An 18,123-nucleotide genomic window follows, 5' to 3' on the forward strand; every position below is an offset into this window, starting at 1 on the left:
TGGACCTAGCTAGGTCGCTCAGGGTGTGAAACGTTGGTACCCCTGAGCGCTGTAAGTAAGCCAACCTAACACCTGGTTTAGGTGCAGCTAGATCAATGGAAGAATTCTTCCGTTGTACCTAGCAAACGCTGCTCAGGGAGGTGGATTACCTAAGGCTATCGGGGGAAAAAGTCCTCTGTTGATGTAGGAAACATTGCTCTTTTGCTGCACTGCCCGTAGGATAGGCAGTGGCCTCAGAGAAGTGGCTATTTCGCACCCCTAACTGCAGTAAGTATGTCATCCAAACTTACGGGTGCAGACCAACTCACAATGCTGTGAAATTAACTTAGTCAACAAACTGAAAATAATCTTTTTTTTTTTTAATCAAATCCTTCAGTCATAGGGCTGGTCTGTACTTCAAAAGTTAGGTCAACATAGCTACGTCAGTTAGGGGTGTGAAAAATACATACCCCTGACTGGCATAGCTCTGCTGATAGAACCTCCAGTGCAGACGCAGCTGTGTCAATAAAATAATGCTTCCATTGACACAGCTACCATCATTCGGGGAGGTGGTGTGCCTAAAATACCTATTCCATTGGTGTAGGCTGTGTCAAAGCTATGGGATTCTGATGATGTAGATATACCAGCATAGTTGTGCTGGTATAGTCTCCCTAGTGTAGACACGGTCATAGTAATTTTGGGATATGTCTGCACTACGTGCACTTTACTAGTGTACTATACTGGCAAAGCACTCTTAGTGTGCACACCGCTATAACCATCCACCCACCACAAGTGAAATGAGCTATAATTAAGGCCCTACTTAATTTGTGATCTTGTGGAAATTGTGGATACTGCAATATTAGGCTTCCACTGCAATTTTGTCAGCTGCTCAGCGCTGACAGCGGGAGCCCTAGCCACCAGCAGCCCGGGGCTGACAGCGGAAGTCCTGTCTGTCAGCCGCTGCCTGCTGGGGCTCCCAGCTATCAGCCCTGTGCATTAATGACTGTATTATAGTCGCAGCAAAATGTATGGCTATCAAAAAAAAAAAAAAAAAGGCATAACCTAATATTTGAGAGATTTTATATTGTTCCAACACATTTTTCTTAAACGAATAGGTCTTATCTGGCTTCTCCAAATTATCACAATTAATAAAGGTCCATTTTTACTTTTCTGCAATTTTCCATATCTTTTGTCCACAACTCAGCCACAATTATTTGACAATCATCCTACAATTCAAATAGGGCGTGGGTTATAATTGTAAAAGCGCAGCTTTGTTTGTATAGCTGCATCTAACTAGGCGCTTCTGCCAGCATAGGCGTGGTGGTCAGGGATCACACCTCTTTACACCTTTGATCAACAGAACTATGTCGGCAGAAGATTGTAGCGTAGACGTAACGTTATCGATTACTTGTTACAGTAGCAGATGCAATTTTGAGGCCAAAGTGGGACGTAAATTAGTAAAAAAGTGGGCATGAATGAGATGTTTCCCAGTGCTTTTGTTATAGCCTGTCTGCAAACTCAGGCTGATGTGTATCTGTTTATATTTGGGTCACATTTGGAAAGTTCCTTTACAATTGTATGGACTAGAGAGGCTATAAATTAACTCTTCGGTTCTGCAGCAGTTATGTGGCAAATTCAAAGTGGGTAATAATACAGCATACTGCATAATCTCATTATACATGAAGGCTGTCTGATAGGGTAGACAGACTGTTCTTAGCCAGGCAGCATGTATAACAGAGTAGAGAACTGAGAGTCAATAGAACCTGGATCATATTTGTGACTATACCACTAACCTACTTTATGACCTTAATATCACTTCATCTCTGTGCCTCTGTTTCCCCAAATGTAAAATGGGGATGTCAAGGTTTCTTCCCCACTCTGAACTCTAGGGTATAGATGTGGGGACCTGCATGAAAGACCCCCTAAGCTTATTCTTACCAGCTTAGGTTAAAAACTTCCTCCAAGGTACAAACTTTGCCTTGTCCTTGAACCCTATGCTGCCACCACCAAGCGTATTAAACAAAGAACAGGGAAAGAGCCCACTTGGAGACATCTTACCCCCCCCAAAAAATATCCCCCCAAACCCTACACCCCCTTTCCTGGGGAAGGCTTGATAAAAATCCTCACCAATTTGCATAGGTGAATACAGACCCAAACCGTTGGATCTTAAGACCAATGAAAAAGCAATCGGGTTCTTAAAAGAAGAATTTTAATTAAAGAAAAAGTCACCTCTGTAAAATTAGGATGGTAAATACCTTACAGGGTAATCAGATTCAAAACATAGAGAATCCCTCTAGGCAAAACCTTAAGTTACAAAAAGACACAAAAACAGGAATATACATTCCATTCAGCACAGCTATTTTACCAGCTATTAAACAAAAGAAAATCTAACGCATTTCTAGCTAGATTGCTTACTAACTCTTTACAGGAGTTCTGAAGAGCATTCCTGCTCTGGTCCCGGCAAAAGCATCACACAGACAGACAGACCCTTTATTTCCCCCCCCCTCCCCCAGTTTTGAAAGTATCTTGTCTCCTCATTGGTCATTTTGGTCAGGTGCCAGCGAGGTTATCTTAGCTTCTTAACCCTTTACAGGTGAAAGGATTTTGCCTCTGGCCAGGAGGGATTTTATAGTTCTGTATACAGAAATGTGGTTACCCTTCCCTTTATATTTATGACGGGATAATTTCTGTCTCTCTTTGTAAAGTGCTTTGAGATCCTCCAGTGAAGGGCTATACAAGTGCCAAGTATTATGTCCCTGGCTTTTGCCTTACTTCAGCAAAATGTTTAGGTTGTGAGAACAAGGTTGTGTCTGTGAGAAGAACTCATTGTGTGTAGCAGTCTCTTCCGTGAAGAGGAGTGTTTGGCAGGCATTTGCTTTTTATTAGCTGATAGCATTCAAGTGCTACATAAAACTGTTTCTTTCCTCTCTCTTCCAAGGAAACTCTTAACAGCAGTGAGAGAGAACCCTAGGTAGCTCAGTTGATTCAGGGTTCAGGCAAGCCTGTTTACTTTTTAGGGGATGAAGTACCAATGTGACCACTTACAGGTTGTTGGGAAATGTACACTAATGGGTGACAGTGACTTACTAGATTGCTGTTCAGTTCCAGTACCTTGACACTGAAATGTTTTCCTCCCCTCAATCAGCCTGTATAAATCATTGTGGTTTGATTCAAAGGTGACATTGTTTGGATTGGTGGTGCGGATTTGGGGTAAAACAGTTCCTCCTCTCTACTCCCAGATTAAAATTAGTGCTGAGCACATGGGGTTAAAGCTAGAGAGTCAGGTGGTGGACTGACGTCACCAAATGGGCTCTTGAGTATGTAATTTCAATTTAACCTCATTCATTCTTTGACTCATTATTTCCTCTCCTTTTTCTGGAGGAGGGGAAGGTAAGATCCTTCTGGATTTCTCTCCTTATTTTCCACTTTATTATTTTCTCCTTCCTCACAACCCAAAGACCAGGTGTCACTGTGCCCCTCCTTCTGATCAAGCATCAGTAGATAAGAGGTGCTCACCCCAAATTGAGGATTCAAATCTGTGTTCAGTTTAGGGGCATGAGGGTCTAGCTCCCAGCTGCTCTTATGGGTTTGTCTGCCCTGAGCACTGCAGGGAACACACGGAATGCAGCGCACAAGAGGGAAAATCCTGTTCAGCCAAATGCAGAGGAATTATACATTGCCTGTTTTACTCCTGGCAGACTGAGACCCTGGGTGAGTGATGCACTTGCAATGTATTGTTGTGAGGGCGGAGGGAAATCCACTAAACAGTTATGCGATTATGGAGAATTATGGTAAATGTATAATGATATTGGTTAATATGGAGCCTGCATAACACACAAACTGGCATTGGTGCTAGATTTGGAACTTGGCACTGTACCAAGAGAGGTAAACCCTGCAGAATAACAGGGATTTTTGGAGATATGTAGGGATTGGTTGGAAAGGAGGAAGTATAACAAACATGGGGCTGCCTGACCTTGCATGTCCTTCTTGGCTAAATCACCCGTATATAATTGGTACTTACAAAAATATCACTTCAGTGTCTTGATGTAGAACATTTAATACTGCACTCCTCCGATTAGAGAGCCCTTTCGCTGCCTAGTAACTAATTATTGTCACCTTCCCTTTGTGTGCATCTTGTAACTGTTCCAGTCCCTTTGGCTCCTGAATGATGCCTGAAGTAGATGCATGAACTCTGAGAATCCAATAGTAAATAAACTGGCTAATTTTATTTAAAAAATCCAAACCAAAACACTAAATAGAGTGAAGTGAGCGATCTCCCAAGCATCTGCAGCAATAGATGCCTGGCAACTAGCAGGCGTGGCCCCTTTTAAAAAAAACAAAACAAAACAAAAAAACGACATAAAACAATTGGTCTGCATTACTGAGCAAATCTATCCATCTGCTGTGTACCAGTGCTTGCTTGTTGCTGGAACTCTCTGTTTCTTTAGCTTCAGGGTACTTTTGTCTAATCAATCCCTTTAAGGTTTTTATACTTTCCATTGTTTGTAAAAACCCTCCTAGAAACAAGCAAACAAAATTCCTTTCCTGGCTTACTGTGTTTTTTCATGTGATCTTCCTTTGAGTGGTATGGCAGCATTATTGAAACAAGCACAGTTCTGGGGATAGAGTTAAGTTACTACTGCAGAGCCAGCAGGGCAGCACTAATATGAGCTTTATTTGCTATACAAGTTGAGGTCTTCTCACTTTAAGTAAATTAAATACTCAGACAGGAGTGCTGAAGTTAGTTTTTAAGACCCTGAATTGAGGGAACATTTCAATGCTATAGTATAACTCTGGACACTGTTGTACTTTATTTAAACTCCCTGACAAAGTACTCTTCTCTTTCTCTTTATCTGCCTTCACTGACTAAAAGAGTTTTAGAGATGTCTAAAATTCAAGAAAATCCCTGTAATTTACTATTAATCATCAAGTGGCATGGTAAAACATTGACCAGTAAATTCAGCACAATGCTAAAGTGTTCAAACAGCTAGTGTTATGTTAAGGTAAACTATATAGGACATGTTGATATACCACCTGGAAAGCGCTTTTCCTGCTGATGCCCTGAGTGGCTTTTGTACTGATCCAGAAGGAGAAGCTTTAACACTCGAGCATTGCACAGTCTCCCCTAAATGGATTTCCTAAACCCTCTGTGCTGATCTAGGATGTACCTTCTCACAGAGGTGATCAGGGGCTCTCTGCTTCATAAATGTGAATACAAAGCAGTAGACTGACTGTGACTTGTAGTACTTTAAGAAACTCGTATTGCACTTTGACAGTGTCTCACAAATGGGTATGGGTATCAGTGCTGAAGAGAGCAGAAGCTCTCAGGAGCTAAGCTCCATCACTTGTAAAATGAAACACAAAAAGTAGCTAAGAGCTTGTCTGCTCTGGAGTTTTTGCATTGGTATAGACGTGCTGGGCCAGCATCAAAAGTGGGATGTACTAGTGCAGATAATCCTGGTTTGATGTCAAAAATATTGCCAGTGTTGACCAGCTCTGATTTTAGTCAAATATACAAAGTCTGAACCAGAAGTGTGAAGGAAATAAAACTTGAAAGAAGGGAAAAGATTCAGACCTGTTTTGCCGTGCTTGTGCAAGAACCAGGGTGGATCAGGCAGGAGAGTGATACTGATGGCTGCTTTTCTGTCTATCTCCCTGAACTTTGCTCTCTAATTTAGACCTGCACTGCAGCATCAGTAAAAAGAAAAGGAGTACTTGTGACACCTTAGACGCTCAAATTTATTTGAGCATAAGCTTTCGTGAGCTACAGCTCACTTCATCGGATGCATTAGTTTCTCACGCCATTCTGAACATTGTTGTTCTATTAATATAACTAAATCTACCTTTCTAACAGTTATGCAGGTTGTATTGATTAATTAATAATATTTTGCACTTTTAATCCATAGAAGTCCTAAATGCTTTACGAAGAGGGATAATTTTTACTCCCCATTTTACAGATGGGGTAACTGAGCCACAGAGAGGTTACGCAATTTGTCCAAGATTATACAGTGAGCTGATGACAGAGATGAGGATGGCATCTAGGTCTCCTGACTCCTAGCCCTGTGTTTTGTTCACCAGATCACAACTGCCCCTGTTTAGCAAATACAGGTACATGGGTTTGCAAGTATGGCTTGTTAATTATAGCAGTCAATTCTTTATTCAAATAGAAGAATACACACATGCATATGTATGAAATGTCTTGTGAATTGATGGAACAATCAGTAGGCATGTACAAATGGAGAGGTGGGTATATTGTATCATAACTCTGCCATTTGGCACATACTTTGTATATATTAATATTTTATACAGTAATATAAAAATCTATCAGTGACATATTTATTAAACTATCAATGTCTGCAATGCCCTTACGTTTTTAAAAATGTAATGTGACCCAACGTGGCACAGGTTTCATGAGTACAGATGAACAGTCCTTTTTGTTGCTGCAGTTACCTTTCCCCAGTTGAAATAGAATGAAACTGACAAGACCTTTTCTATTTTCACTTCAGCTATTTAGGACTGGGTGAGCAGGAGTGAAATTGACAATTCCTGCACATCAGGCCTCTGCACTTTGAAAAATTTACTAGACACCCACTAACCAGAGACTAGTATGAAAGATGAGGGAGGGTATCACCAACACACTCTAGGAACTATGCTTTGCTGAGAGCTCATCCCTAGTTGTTGTATTCCTGACCCTATCCAAGGGACCTGGCCATCTGATAAATGTGGATCTTCTCCTCTCCCAACTGCTACAGCTGCTCCCAACACTGCCATGCTATTAGGGGAGGTGCCGGGTGGCTACTTTACCCGTTTCCCCACTCCTCATTTCCTGCCGTCTATGAAAGGATGTCTACCCCTTTACCAGCCTGTTTTTGTTATTTGTCCTCTTCCCCATGGAATAGCTCCAGTGCCTGAATCAGCTGCTGCTGCTATCTTTCCCAAGCTGTAGCACAGTGCAACCATAATTTTGAATGTTCTGATTCTCTTGTATAGTTGATACTATAAAGACTGAGATTTTTATATTAAGTTAGGTGTTTACATTTAACGTGTACCTCCAAGTACAGCATAACATTCTCTCGCAGTCTGATGCACTTTTGCTTGCTTACCTGCAATTTTGTTGAATCCATCCTTTGCACCTCCAGTGGCTTTGTGTTTTTCACCCTGTATCATGCCAGTATAAACTGTAGTATATTGGTTCACAATTGTAACTTATGTTAAGTCCCAGCCTCTGAGTGAGGGACTGTTTGGTCATGAAATCTTGTCTATTGCCTTGTGTTGGACACAGTAAACAGTTATCACTTTAAACATTTAGAGAGAAATAACCCACCGAAGAGAACATGGAGACTCACTGAAGCAATTCAGCTGTCTGTAGTAAAGGAATGGAAGTTCTCTGTACTCTAAGCCCTGACTCCTCCTCTTAAGAGTGAGAATACAGTTCTATTCTTTCACCTTCTCTCTCTCTTTCTCTCTGGTGCTCTTTTAGAGCAGTGATTAGTGGTTCTTTTCTGAGGACTGCTTTATGGGAGTCAAAATACTAATTTGAAGAAGGAACATGTTGTGATTACAAATTGTCTTTAAAAAATGGATACAAGATGTCAACTTTTTCTGTCTCTGTTTATAGTTACAGGTTTTTTTTTTGTCTTTACACAGAGTTCCCAAACTCTACCTCCATGAAAGTCTTTCACTCCTCAGGTCGGCCCTTACTTACTGATTGTTCAAGCGCCTGTTGCAATTTTTTGTATCCTCTTAAGTGATTTTTGTCAGATGATTACAAGGGAAAATTTTTGCCATAAGTTATCCTGGCACTATGTGATTCTGTCAACATATGCACAAATCCCAAAGAGCATCAGGAACAGACTAAAATGGGATTATTACTGGGTTATAACTACATTGTAAAAGTATGCATTAACTGTAAGTGTACATACTCCCTTAATTACCTAGGTTTAAATAGGTACTTTGCCATATCGTCCCTCCTCTCTCCTGGTAGAGGTAATGCTGGCACTGTTCTGAGATCTGCAACAGAACATATCAGTTCTGCAACGCAGGGCAGACAGTGTTAAAGGCTAGCCTTTATTTAGGTGTCTATCAAGTACTGAACCAAACAAAATACTGGGGACTGAAAAATTCCAGTATACGACTCACTTGAGAACCCCAGGATTGCTGAAACTAGTGGATTAATGGGCAGTTGGAGAACGTAGGAATTTGTGTCATGACTACATTTGGAACAGTTACTCAGAATGGGTATATGTCACCATTGTGACAAGTCTGGAGTGGCTCACGACAGTCACTGCCAACCTCAGCAGACTCTCAAAAAGTAGGGTAGATGCCCCAAACTGGTGGTATGTTCTATAATTAGATTTCACCAACCTAGCAACAGATGTGAACTCCTGGATCACTGTACTAGTCTTGCCATGGAGTCACAGACAGTGATGAATGAATGATCAGTTACGCTAAAAATCACAAAATACTCAGGTTGCTCCCAGTCCCAAGGTCTGTCCTTATTCCAGATCAATTTATACCTTAGATCTCACACACAAGAGCATGCTGATAGCCAATCCTGTAGTAAATTTACTAAAGCTATATTAACTAGGAAAAATAAATAAGTTATTTACACATTAAAGCAAACAATCATGTATACACAAATGAGTTTTCGTCCATGATTCAAAAGGTGACAGAGTTGTAGTAATCTGTCAATTTAGAATGTCTTTCAGATCTAATCCAAGCCAAGAAGCACGGGATTCTCTTTGCTTATGTTTAGGAATCTCTGCCCCTCAGAGTCCAGACAGCAGGAAAGGGATCCAGTTTTTCCTTATCAGGGATTTTTATCCCCTTCACTCCAGAGTTCAAACTGTAGGGATGTAATTATACATAGGTCCCTTCTTCCTGGAGGGAGTTAGGAATGCAGTCCACAAAGTCTCTGTCCTTTGATGCTACATAATACATCATTTGCTTTCAATGGGCCATGGATGAGCACTTTTATTGTAATCAGTGCTTCTTTTCCTGTTTGGTGAGGTAAACCTCTCTAATTGTGTAAAATGCAAACACTCAAAATAACTTTATACCATGGGCTACAGAGATTATAAGTGAGATAAATATATGCAGCATCCTATAAGCATTTTAGAGTCTAAACACATCCTTACAAGTTTAACACCTGCCTTGAACATTACTGATGTACTGGTGAGCTAGTCTAGTTTCCAGCTATGAATTTGTCAGTGTTCAGCTGATGCCTACAGACTTAGAAGAGCTGGCACCTGATTTACCAGTGTCTTAGTATAGGGTCAATATATAAATGCTTGCCTTTTACTGTCCATGTATAACAGTATGCAGTATTTGGTCTCCAGTGAGCGTACATCATATGAGGTTGCTTCCTACACACGAGCCAATTGTTCTATTAATACTAAAAGGAAGGATTTTTCTCCCTGATCATAATGGATTTTTTAGGAGTGTCTCTTCCTGTTTCTTTAGTCATAGTGAATTGTTTGCCTCAAGTATCCTGCGGCAATGGGTTCCACAAGTTAATTATATGTTGTATTTTTAAAGAACTTTCCCTGTTTTAAACTGGTTGACTTCTGACAGAATTGAGTCTGCCAGGCCTAACATAAGGAAAATAACAGAACTATTACAGCCCCTGTCTGGCATACTGGTACAGATGGAATATAAATATGAAGCTGTCCAAGACACTGGCTTTCATATGAGTAACAAGTGAAAAAGGAGGCAGTATTATTGATCTCGGAAAGGGAACTATGCAAAGTTTTCTTGCATGGCTTCTCTCTTTTCTGATGCCAACTTATTTCCTCTCAAACTTGACCTGCCTTCATTTTTTAATAATCTAGTTTGAAACCGCCCAAATTCCAAATCTGTTTTTTAACCCTGGTTTCCGGAGAAATACATTCTTCTTTTAAAGTAGACGCTCCCTCTCTTGGTTCTGCAGCAACAGATCACTAATGAACTATTCCTGGACCGGTGCTGACGCTGGTGGTGAAGCCTGAAAAGGCAAGTTAGAACAAAAGAATCTCATTAATTTTTAATTCCATTTAGATCTGGATGTGAGTGAGAGGGAGCTCATGGCATACCAGCTGAAGGAAATCTTTTTCATTAAGATGGAAGCTTTTCCTTTTTTTTTTAATTTAAGCATAGTTATATTCTCCTTCTCCTCCTCCTCCATACTTCCATAATCTACCTCATTCTTTCACAGCTACAATACTGATCTCAACTTGAGATTCCCATCTTGGGTTTTCAGACCCTGCCTTGACTTCCTGCTAGAAGGCAGGCTCTGTGGGTTGCTGTGCTGGTAATCAGCAACATGAATTGAGCATCCCAGCTTCTAAGAACTATCTCCCTCATATATTTCCTCCCCATTATTTATTATTTGCATTATTGTTGTGCCTCAAAGCTCCAGTCCTGGACCAGGACCCCATTGTGCTAGGGGCTGTACAAACACAGAACACAAAGATAGTCCCTGCCCCAAAGAGCTTCCAATCTGAGTACAAGACAATGGATGACAGATGGATATGGACAGTCTGATGTGGGAGTACAAGGAAACAACAGGATTGAGCTTGGGGTAAGTGGGGGGGGAACGGGACTGCAGGTCTAAGCAGACTGGCTGTATTGTAGAAGTTTCAGTAGTAAAAGGCAGGTCTTGAGGTTCATATGGGCGTGTCTGTCTAGGTGCTGACAAAGAGAGTGAAGACAGACCTCTGCTAAAGGAGCAGAAGAGGTGCCTTTCATCTGTCAACTCCTGCTTCTGGAACTCCTGGCAAGAGTCTGCTCCTTCTTCTGGTGTCATTATCTTCCCTCATTGTCTTCCGTAGCCTGGTCTGACCTAGAGCCCTGTGTTAGGAAAATGAGCCATAGAGTCCTAGTGACCTAGTCTGATTTCCTGTATATCATAGGCCCCCATCCAGCACTGCAAGCCGAACCCAGGAGACAAGCCTGTAAGGGATTATCATGCTGTTGCTTTATAGGGGGGTGCTGACTCTCTTGATAGCTGTCAGCAACAGGAGTCAATAGATTAACAAGGGCCTTCCCTGCTTCATATGGGAGGATCAGGTTCAGTTCATGGCTGCACTAACACTATTCATATGGGGTCTGTCCCTTCAAATAGCCTCTGAAAGTATCTGAATTCAGATGCTCCCCTGCAGCCATCCTCATAGTCGCTGGGAACTCTGTCAGCTTCCTGTTTGCTGCCTGCTGTTGGAAACCATGAAATGAGCCACGGATCCTGCCTTCAATTAGAAAGGGAAAGATATGGTCAGAAAATGCAAAACGCTATCCCAGTGAAGTGCTAGTTACAAAGGGCCTTTACATGGTTGTTAAAGTGATGGCTAAGTGAAAAACCCACTAACCATCCTTTAAAATGACTATACGGTTTCCTTCCAAGGGAACAGCAGCTTTCCCACAGCGAGAAAATAGAACAGCTTGCTCTGTGTTCCCACAAATGCCAAGCCTGTGATGTGGGCAAAGACTTCTGAGCTGGGTGCCACAGAAGGAGCAGGCAGCACAATGCTGGTGGCACCGTGGCATGTGGGAGTAGGTAACAGAATAATAGGTGGTAATCATAATCATGCAGAACCCCATCCCTTCCATTTTGGGATTAACTCTTCAGAAACAGATCTGATAGGTCCTGTGATAATCCCTTCTGCCCTACGGTTTCATGATGATAACTTCTTGAGGCAAGGCCTCTAACTCTGGTTCTCTCACCTTCACCCAAATGCCTTAGGAACAAGGAGCAAATTTATAATGAAAATCTTTAAACTGAACATTAAATTTAATTGGTCCCTAGTGGGATGATGTCCTTGTCATAGAACTTTATATCGTGTACCTTTTGCCTTTAAGGACAGCTTTTGTTTCAGGCAGATAAATAAACCTGCTGCTTTTTATTTACACCAGTAGTATCCTTTATTGGCCCCCTAAAGAATGCACATGCTTTAGAAACAAGTATAATTGTCTGAAAGACATGATACCCCTGTTTCCTACAGTCTTGTACTCCAGTCTAGGTTAGTACTGTTCGGTGCTTGAAGTTTGAATTCAGAGTATCAAATCTTGCCTTTTGCCCTTATCCCCTTCTTGCTGGGTTTATAACTGGATGTGTCTTGCCGTTTTAGTTGAGACTGAAGTTGTAGTTTGAAGAGTTTTTTATTCCTCCCCAGGATGGAATGTGTGCAGAAGGTTTAATCTGCCCTACATGTATCTTGTGGGTGAAAGTACATTAGTATTTGGTTCATGGATTTTAAAATCCATGCATGTGTCTAAAAATGCTATGCCTACTGTAGTTACAAGGAAAGCCTAAGACTACATTAACAGACAGCTAGTGAAATTTCTCTTTGTTTGTTTGCTTTGTGCATTTGGCAGTACTTTCAGTATAGTCAGTTCCACTGTTCCCTTGTATAGTCAGTTTCTCCTATGCTGAAAAGACACTTATAAACATCAAGGGAGCAAAAAAATAGCATTTGAGTTTTTGAAGAAAAGGAATTTTAGATATCAGGGCATGCATTCCAGTTCTGAGAGGCATTTTGAGGCGACGATATGACATCTCTACTGAAGTCCACTGTGCTTTCGAGGAAAAGGGACATCCATTGATAGAGATCAATTGATCACACAGTTTAAAACTTTGCACTTGCATAGCGTTTTTTGTTACCTCACTTTGTAAAGCACTTTGAATTCCTGTATCTCCACCCATTCCACAGAAAGGGAAATGTAACGAAGATCATAATGGCCATACTGGGTCAGACCAATGGTCCATCTTGCCCAGTATCCTGTCTTCCCACATAATGTCAGATGCTTCAGAGGGAATGAACAGAACAGGGTAATTATCAAGTGATCCATTCCCAGCTTCTGGCAGTCAAAGATTTAGGGACAACCGGGTCATTGGGTTGCATCCCTGATCATCTTGGCTAATCGCCATTCATGGACCTATCCTCCATGAACTTAGCTGGCTCTTTTTTGAGCCCATTTATGCTTTTGGCCTTTACAGCATCCTTGGCCATGAGTTCCACAGCTGGCTGTGCATTATGTGAAGAAGTTCTTCCTTATCCTTGAGTGACCTCTGGTTCTTGTGTTATGTGAGGTGGTAAATAATGCTTCCCTATTCAGGTTCAGAGGGGTAGCCATGATAGTCTTGTGATACAGGAGGGCCAGGGAGCAGTGGGAGAGTGCTAGATATACAAGCTCAAGGCTAATTAAGGCGTGGTTCCCTGTAGACTAGGGAAGGTGGCTGCAGGTTAATTGGAGCACCTGCAGTCAAATAAGGCCCTGTTAGGAACCTAATTAAACCCCCTGCATCAGGCAGACTGAGGAGAAAGGACTGGAGCTTGGAGGGGTGTTGAGAGATCCTGGCCAGCAGGACAGGGAGACTCCCTTCCCTCCAGCATCTAAGGACCGAGGGTAACCCCACCTAAGGGAGAGGAGGGTAAGAGGGGTTGAGAGGGGCTGGGACTCAGAGTGAGGAGTAAACCCAGACCCTTCCCCCACTTCCCTCCTCTACCACCTTCCCGGGTTAGTAGCAGAGCCTTTGGCACCCAAGAGCAGGGGCTAAGGGTAGCATCTTAGCTCCCTGCCAAGAAAAGCGCAGGACCCACCACACTAAAATCATCCATCTTGCCACAGTCTGTATCAGCAAAAACAACAGGGAGTCCTTGTGGCACCTTAGAGACTAACACATTTATTTGGGCATAAGCTTTCGTGGGCTAAAACCCACTTCATCAGATGCATGGAGTGAAAAATACAGTAGGCAGGTATAAATATACAGCACATGAAAAGATGGGAGTTGCCTTTCCAAGTGGGGAGGTCAGTGCTAATGAGGCCAATTCAATCAGGGTGGATGTGGCCCATTCCAACAAAGAAAGTAACAGAACACCACGAGCCATCACCTACAGCCCCCAGCTAAAACCTCTCCAGTACATCAGCAAGGATCTACAATCTATCCTGGAGGATGATCCCTCACTCTCACAGACTTTGGGAGACAAGCCAGTCCTCGCTTACAGACAGCCCCCCAATCTGAAGCAAATACTCACCAGAAACTGCACACCACACAACAGAAACACTAGCCCAGGAACTAATCCCTGCAACAAACCCTGTTGCCAACTCTGTCCGCGTATCTATTCAAGGGACATCATCATCGGACCTAACCACATCAGCCACACCATTAGGGGCTTGTTCACCTGCACATCTACCAATGTGATATATGCCATCATGTACCAGCAGTGCCCCTCTGCCATGTACATTGGCCAAACCAGACAGCTTCTATGCAAAAGAATAAATGGACACAAATCAGACATCAAGAATTGTAACATTCAAAAACCAGTAGGAGAGCACTTCAATCTCCCTGGACACTCAATAACAGACTTAAGAGTGGCCATTCTTCACCAAAAAAAACTTCAAAAACATACTTTAACAAGAAATTGCAGAACTGGAATTAATTTGCAAACTGGACACCATCAAATTAGGCCTGAATAAAGACTGGGAGTGGCTGGGTCACTACAAAAAGTAATTTTCCCTCTGATACTTGCACCTTCTTGTCAACTGTTGGGAATGGGCCACATCCACTCTGATCAAATTGGCCTCGTTAGCACTGACCCCTCCACTTGGTAAGGCAACTCCCATCTTTTCATGTGCTGTATATTTATACCTGCCTGCTGTATTTGTCACTCCATGCATCTGATGAAGCAGGTTATAGCCCACGAAAGCTTATGCCCAAATACATTTGTTAGCCTCTAAGGTGCCACAAGGTCTCCTTGTTGTTTTTACTTCCCTATTCAGTTTCTCCACACCATTCATGATTTTATAGACCTCTATCATATCCCCCCCGAGTCATCTCTTTTCTAAAACGAACAGCCCTAGTCTTTATAATCTGTTCTCGTATGCAAGCTGTTCCATACCCCTAAACATTTTTGTTTCCCCTCTCTGTATCTTCTCTGATTCTAATGAGTCTTTTTTGATATGGGGTGATCAGAATTGCATGCAATATTCAAGGTGTGGTCATACCATGGATTTATATAATGGCATTATGACATTTTCTGTCTTATTATTTCTAATGGTTCCTAACATTCTGTTAGTGGTTTTTGACTGCTTCTGCATGTTGATCAGATGTTTCCAGAGAATTATCCACAATGACTCCAAGATCATTTCTTGAGTGATAAGTTAATATAGACCCTATCATTTTGTTTATAGTTGGGATTGTGGTTTCCAATGTGTATTACTGTGCACTTATCAACACTTGTGGCACCTTAGAGACTAACAAATTGATTAGAGCATAAGCTTTCGTGAGCTACCGCTCACTTCAAGTGAGGGGTAGCTCACGAAAGCTTATGCTCTAATAAATTTGTTAGTCTGTAAGGTGCCACAAGTACTCCTAGTCTGTATTTGCAAAAAGAAAAACACGGCTGCTACTCTGAAACTTGTCAACACTGAATTTCATCTGCTTTTTTTTTTTCCCCAGTCACCCTGTTTTGTGAGTTCTTTTTTTTTTTTTTTTTAATTCTTTTCAGTCAGCTTTTGGCATAACTATCTTGAATAATTTGTACCATTTGTAAACTTTGCCACTTCACTGTTTAGCCCCGTTTCCAGATCATTTAATGAATATATTGAACAGTAGAGTCCCAGTACAGATTCTTGGGGTACCCTGCTATTTACCTCTTTCCACTGTGGGAAAATAATTTATTCCTACCATTTGTTTCCTATCTTTAAACCAGTTCCTGACCCATGAGAGGATCTTTGCTCTTATTCCATAACTGCCTACTTTGCTTAAGAGCTCCTGGTCTGACTCTGAATTTTTCTGCATTTTTGTGACTTGCCTAAGTTGATACACATTGGCTCTTGAAAATAGATTGAGGGCTTAATATGGAATTTTAAAAACCTTATTGACAGACAGAAGTCACTTTATTACTTACATGAAGCCTCAACAGAACAAACCACAAACCCATAGTAAAACAGTTTCATTTGGAATGTGAGAGAAGAGGCAGACATCAGAAACCCTAAAGCAAATTTGTACATTTTAAAGTGTAATCTCTTCAGCTAGTTTACTAAATGAGAAAGGAAGCTGGCTGTGTTAGTAACAATGAGGTGTAAAAATCTAGCATCTTCCTGTTTGTGACTATGGAAATAACTTACCCCTTCATTGCATTACGTCATTCTTGGGGAACAGTAATGTGTAAAGGGCTATCTGCTTGCTGGTGCTAGAAATGGGCTGCAGCCTTCTGTGAGGGGACCAGGTGGGGAGCTGGTGGTGACACAACCCCTCACTAGTCTGGATTGCATCCTGGAATGTGATAGCCGCTCACAAATAGACAAAGAGCATGTGGGTCACACCCTGAGTGTCCGTGTATAGCTGCAGCCTGCCAGCAACATTCCAGTCACGCTCTGGCTTCCACCAGCCTTGGTTACCACTTACAAGGAGACCCCAATACACTCCCAGTCCTGTTTTTTCACAAAAACATACGTTTCTGCACTATCCAGCCCTCTCCTGGACAATTCAGATATTAGATGTCTGCTGCCCTGGTATATGGTCAGTATACAACAGTTAATTAGAATTACCAAACAGTTCAGTTTAAACACAACACTTGATTAGTTTTGATTAAAGCAAGTTTATTTAACTACAAAGAGAGAGAGATTTTAAGTGAATTTCAATATAAGGCAGTAGAGTCAGAAACGGTTACAAGAGAAATAAAGATAAAGCTATTTCTAGTAACTAAAACTTTAATAAACTAGACTTGGTTCAAGGTAAAATCCCTTACCATGTGTTCCCAGCAACGGGGCTGACCAAATTCTCAGGTTAGAACCCCTCCCAAAGTGCAAAGGCTGGTTCCTTTGTTGTCTTAGAGGAGAGAGAGAGAGAATATATATCTGGGGTGTGTTTTACCCCCTCACTTTAATAGTCCAGTCTCCCTTTGAAATGTATTTTCCTGAGGGTTACCCCTGTGAGAATGGAGACATGGAATCTCGTATTGAACGAGGTTTCATGTTTGCTAAAATGCAGATCAATCTGTTTGTGGCCTACTTCATTGCCAATCTACTTCTGCTACACCTGGCTAGAAGCATCAGCTTCTCTTTTGTCTTTGAGAAACTGGTTAACTCCCTCCCCAGACTTGTCTGGTAAATACATTTCAGTCATGATTTCAGCTTATGTTTATAACTTTACATCTAATATTGCTATGCACATTCCACCATGATATTATTGACGAGCAAGTTATTAGTTTTCAAATATGAGGCATATTTTATTACAATGGTGCATAGGGTATGAATACAGACGTGCACTTGGTCACCTCTGCACACCCAAAAAAATCTGCTGCTTTGCCTCCTTCCCTTTGTGTTGAAAGCTCCATGTTTGGAGGAACACCAAGCTCTCTGTGTCAGGAAGATAACTATGGAGGCTGATATTTTCAGAAGAGGGTTTGGCTCTATCGCTGTCTGCTGTTGACTTGTTTTGGACTAGTTACAGAACTGATAAAGCTCTCCAGGAGTGGATTCTTCGTGTCTGTATGTCACAGAAACATGCCACGGGTTGGTTGGGGAGAGCTCACTTTGTGTAGAATAATTGTTTTCCTTCTAAAATAGCTCAGTTTAACTCTTTAAGTATTTAAGTAAACTTCTAGTGCTGGTGAGAGGTGCTGGATTGACGCTCCCTGGACACTAGCACCTTCCATCCACGGATCAGATACAGGTTGGCAGCAGGGCAAAGTTTCTGCACACTGTACTCTATCCATGTGCCTCAGTCCTCACTAAGAATGGACCTGTACCTTTAAGAATGTCATTATTTGCTAGCTGTCCTCTGATCTGTAGGGTAGTCCAGGGTCCAGTCCTCTGCCTCTCTGGGTATGTCTCTGCTGCAACAAAATACCTACAGCTGGCCCATGTCAGCTGGCTTGGTCAGTGGCGTTATAAAAGTGCAGTGTAGACATACCCTTGGAGACTGACAACAAGAGTGCCAGGTGTGTGGACACCTGTGCATTAGCAACTGCAGTGAGCCCAACTCCTTTCACACAAGCCACCAGATGACTATCAGAAGTTTAATGGCTTTGTTCTAATCAGCCAATTTAACCAGTAACCTAGTGATCTAAAGCTCCACATTCTATTACATTACTGGTCTCCAGCGCCAGCCCATCCCCGTCATGTAACTTTTTTTAGTTAAGCACGGTCCTAGCAGCAATATTT

The 18,123-nt window shown here is 41.8% G+C and overlaps 1 protein-coding gene across 11 annotated transcripts in view; it reads left to right on the top strand.

Annotated features, from left to right (window-relative positions):
• MICAL3 (microtubule associated monooxygenase, calponin and LIM domain containing 3) overlaps positions 1 to 18,123 on the top strand; it is a 255,799-nt gene that overhangs the window by 24,096 nt on the left and 213,580 nt on the right. The window lies entirely within an intron of this gene.

This window comes from Dermochelys coriacea, chromosome 1, assembly GCF_009764565.3.
Source record: "Dermochelys coriacea isolate rDerCor1 chromosome 1, rDerCor1.pri.v4, whole genome shotgun sequence".
NCBI lineage: Eukaryota > Metazoa > Chordata > Testudines > Dermochelyidae > Dermochelys > Dermochelys coriacea.